Source organism: Melospiza melodia, chromosome 2 (assembly GCF_035770615.1).
Source record: "Melospiza melodia melodia isolate bMelMel2 chromosome 2, bMelMel2.pri, whole genome shotgun sequence".
Taxonomy (NCBI): Eukaryota; Metazoa; Chordata; class Aves; order Passeriformes; family Passerellidae; genus Melospiza; species Melospiza melodia.
The window spans coordinates 64,447,828-64,452,456 of record NC_086195.1 but is presented as its reverse complement, the minus strand read 5'-3'; positions in this window follow the sequence as shown (position 1 = coordinate 64,452,456).

The window sequence follows — 4,629 nt, the reverse complement described above, 5'->3', positions numbered from 1 at the left end:
CACTAACCACATGTAACAGGGTGTTTCTGGAAAGACAAATGTCTGTCGTCTGTCCCTCTTCCTACTTCTTTCCCTAGGTTTTATTGCTGAGCACAGCATCATATTGCCTGGAATATCCTTTTCATCAACTGGGATCAGCTGTCCCAGCTGTGTCCCTGCCCATCTTGTGCATCCTCAATCTCATTGCTGGTGGGGCATTGTGAGAAGAAGAAAAGACCTTGACACTGCACAAGAACTGCTCAGCAACAACCAGAACATCTCTGTCTTGTCAACACTCCTTTAATCACAGTTTTAAAACACACCACCATACAAGCTATTGAGAAGAAAACAACTCTATCCCAACCAAAACCAGCATATTAAATTAATTTTCTGCATATATTAATGTGCAGGAAGCCTAGATGGCTAAATTACAACAGAAGATAGTGTGGAAGAAATCGCCAAATTAGTTTACTCTGTAATAATATGAAACAAGAGTTCAGCTCCCAAATTTCTGAACTCAGCACAGATGTCAAATGAAATAATGTGAAACCCTGGAAAAAATATTTAAAGCAACCTGCATTAAGTACCCAGTTATCTTACATGTTTCTGTATCTTGTTTACATACTCTTCATGCATGCCTATAGAAAATACTCTGGAAATTCTCTGACCTTTCCTTCAAGTCTGAACTCTGTAGTTCTCAAAATGCTTTTGAATATGCTACACAACTACCACTAAAAACAAAGATTCTAATAATAATGTAGCATTTCATCATTTCACCCTGAATGTAAGTCCAGGAATAAAACCCTGCAGTTCCTGAGTTTAAAAAACAAGCAAATATGCTTTGCATAAACAGAAGAGACCTTGGGTGTAGGTGTCTTGAAAAAGTGATGGTACATACACATGGACCTTTAAGTGGATTTCAGTGGTTAGGGGTCTGCAAAGATGATAATGAAAAGCTGTATTGTAAATTGTTGATCTATCTCATGTCTGACCTTCAGCAATGTCACTCTGAATAACAGAGTGCTGTTCCCCAGTGCTGTGGGGGAAAATGATTATGCCTTTGTTCTCTCAGGCATCACCATTTTAGTGTACTACTGTGCTACAGCAGGTGGTTAGGTCTGTCTTAATTTCAGGGTATATTAATTGGATTCCTTTACTTTTTGTTATGGGCCTGTACTGACTGTACTAGTTTTCCTACCTTTTGCACAGAGCTCAGGGCATGAGTGGAGGTGCCAGGCAGACAAGTAAATTCTAGGCTTCTGTGAATTGTAAGCTATGAGAAATATCTCACAGGTTTGAGATTTTTTCCTGTATTTTAGCCCCAGGAAAATATCTTTCTTTAAAGTCTCATTTTCTAACTGTCTCTGAACGTTAGTTCCAGTGTTAGGTTGCAATGTGAAACTGAGAAGGGAATTTATTTGTTGCAGAGCTGCAAAAATCCCAAAATCAGTGTGCAGGTCTATAATGTAATAAAACTAGGAAAGGTTTTGATTGCATATTTTCCTGTCAGGGAATGGCCCCAAACTAAAGAGTTTTAAAAGAAAAATTGGCAGATTATCTCATACTCAAAGAACTGTATGAAGGTATTAGGGAAGGAGCTGCTGAAGTAGTGAAGAATGAGAATGACAGAAACAGAAAATTTCTTCCTTCCTTCCTACTAAAGAAAATCCAGATTTAAAATATTAAGACAAATACACGTCTAGAGGAAGTACTGAATAGCATAGATCATCAAAATGGCTGTCAGAACCACTTATGACCAATAACACAGACACAACTGTTGTAAACTAAAGGATCTGTTTAATATTATTAATAATAAATAATAATATTATTCAATACTAATAAAATAATATATTATTTAATATTATCAGTATATGCTATTGATACAAATATCTGTTATTGTTAGTATTAAATATGATAATATTATTTAATATTATCAATATCTTCTGACCAGTCAATAGGAGAGATGTTGGCTGATAAGCAGGCACAAATAAATACAAAGATTTTATTAATTTGGCATTCAATTATATGCCTGAATCTTTGGACTCAAGTCTTTGGAAAATACTGGAGAGGTAAAGTTTAAGAATAGATCTTCCCAAGAAGACACTGTCCCTGATATAGTTCCTGACTATATCTCTTTACCCTTTTCATTTTATTAGTGATCAGCTGTGCTATAGTTCAAAAATACCCTCACTTTTCAGAATTCATATACATATTTGTCTTTAAATAAATCATCTCTTGTGCATTATGATGAGGTAGTTCTGACACTAGATCATTTGTGTTAGAGGCTCAAGAAGACAAGCACCATGGTGGTTGCTTTTGTAGTTTGCCAAGGCAATGCTGCTTCAGATTCTCCCAGCACCCTGTTCACCAGCTACTGATTCTGGGAAGTCATCTTAAAAATGCTCAAAAATCACTTTCAATAATTCTTGCTTTACCTGAACAGTGTTCAACGCTATACATCAAACAATCTTAAGAGAAAAATGTTAAACAAAGAGATAAATGCAACTCCTGTTTGAAGTAAAGGAGAGGTGGAAATGCACTGGTACCATATGTAAAAAGCATTTCAAAATATCCTGTCCTTGCCCTTCACAGAGAATAGGAGGGGAGCATTGAGGCTGGTTGTGAAAAGGTGGTGGCTAAAGATCTTAGCACAACCAAAAACCTGGACTGACTACATGTCTCCTTTCAGCATAGGTTCCTCCAGACCATGAGTCTGTTGAAACTATTGTGCTTTAAGCCCAGGAGAGCAGCTAGGATCACCATCTGCTATTTGGTGAGCCACTCCTTCCAGCAGCCCTGCCCCAGTGAGATCAGTACTTGTTAAAGGTCAGTTGCTTTGGAAGGAAGATCAATACCCTGATATGTGTGTGCAGGCTGTCCACAGCCAATGCCAGCTGCTGACACAATGCTATGGAGCTGACCTTTTGCACACTGACATTTAGGATCCATTCCTGATTATTTCATATATGGAATATCCTACAGTCTTCCCAGTGGGAGTGGGTGAGGCCCATCCCAAACACTGGAGCTGCAGGAGGAAGAAGCATGCCAGCATTCTCAAGCATCTCAGCAGTATTTCCAGAGTATCATGTTAGAATGAGCCAGTCTCTAGTGCTTTAGCAGCCCAGGACACTTTGCCCAGGAGACCAAGAAAATTAACAGGACTATAAGCTTGAAAAAAGACCTAACCCTTGTCTGAATTCATTGGATTCTGTTTCATGTTTGTCATAAAAGAAAATAAGAGGAAGCACTATGGACATCCATGTGCAGAAGGAGCATTGATGCAGCTGCACCTGCCTTGTATCTCCTTAAAATCTATTCTTGTCATTTTTATTATCTTTTAGTTGAAGTGAAAAGAAATTAATTATTTGCTCTGGTATGACTTGGGAATTCTAGGAAGCAAACACTTTCTCTTCACTTTTCCATCCATGACCCACACAGAAAAATGCAGAGTATGGTGTTGCCAAGTGGCTGTCAGAGCAGTTTGACTATACCAGTAAAAGAGTTGATTAGTATGTGTTGCAGATACCACCACCCTGGAAGCTTGAATTTATTGATGTTTTATGTTAAAGTACTTAGATTAACTTAGAACTTCTCAGAGATTATTAAGAATCATTTATTCTGATACTTTGGGCTGGCTGAGCTTACAGAGCAGTGTTTTCTTTCCTAGTCCTGATCCTTTCCAACATACAGCCTCAGTGAATTCTTTGCAATAAAAGGAGAACTTCAGCCAACCAATGCATTTGATTAAGGAGTAGGAAAGTGTTCTAAGGACAAGGTTTCCATGTGTGCAGAGGGTTGACAGTAGAGTGTGCTTCTTTTGGAGCAGCAGAGAGGAAAAAATTTGCAATTATCAACTGAGCATAAAATAGTAGCAAGACCAGAGGGTTTTCATATGGCCCATCTCAGAGATGCTTGCTTACATCTTCACTAGTTTCTTGTCTTGGATTGTGGATTTCTCAGGTCAGGACACAACTCTTGTCAGAGAATTCTCAGTGCACAGTGGAGACCTTGATTTAAATTCTGCCATTTCAGAGATAAAGTTAACCTTATTATTAAAATCAATAGTTAATTGCTCTAAGTACTACCCTAATCCTTTATGAACCAAGTATTTGTGAATTGGTTCATTCCCATTTAGGAAGCTTTCAAAAAATTAACTTGAATCACAGTAATAATTTAAGGAGTGGTGTAAACATCAAATTCAGTGAAACATGATTATACACTGGCACATTATAAAACTGAGTAATCTGCATCTGTTTTGCATGTGCATTCCTGAGAAAACTCTGTATAAATGTGTATTTCACTGGAGTTGTTGTCTCACTGCCCAACACACATCATCCCATGAACATGAAAGGACAACTTCTTCCCTGAAGAAAACTGCCCTGCAGTTTTCACTAAACTCTCATTGACTTTAAAAAACAGGGCTTTGACAGTTAATAGTTTGAACCAGAAATCAGTATTTGGAGCATATACAAACTTTGTATAAAGAAATACCTGAAGTGGATTGTTGTGGAACAACAGATTTAATAAAAAAATTAGTGTAGACCCATATGTGACAATACAAACAATTGGTCAGCTAATGCCTATTATTGCTGCTAGAGAAGCAAGCACAAAAATTGGCTCCTGATAGTTATTTTAGACACAAAGAAGCAA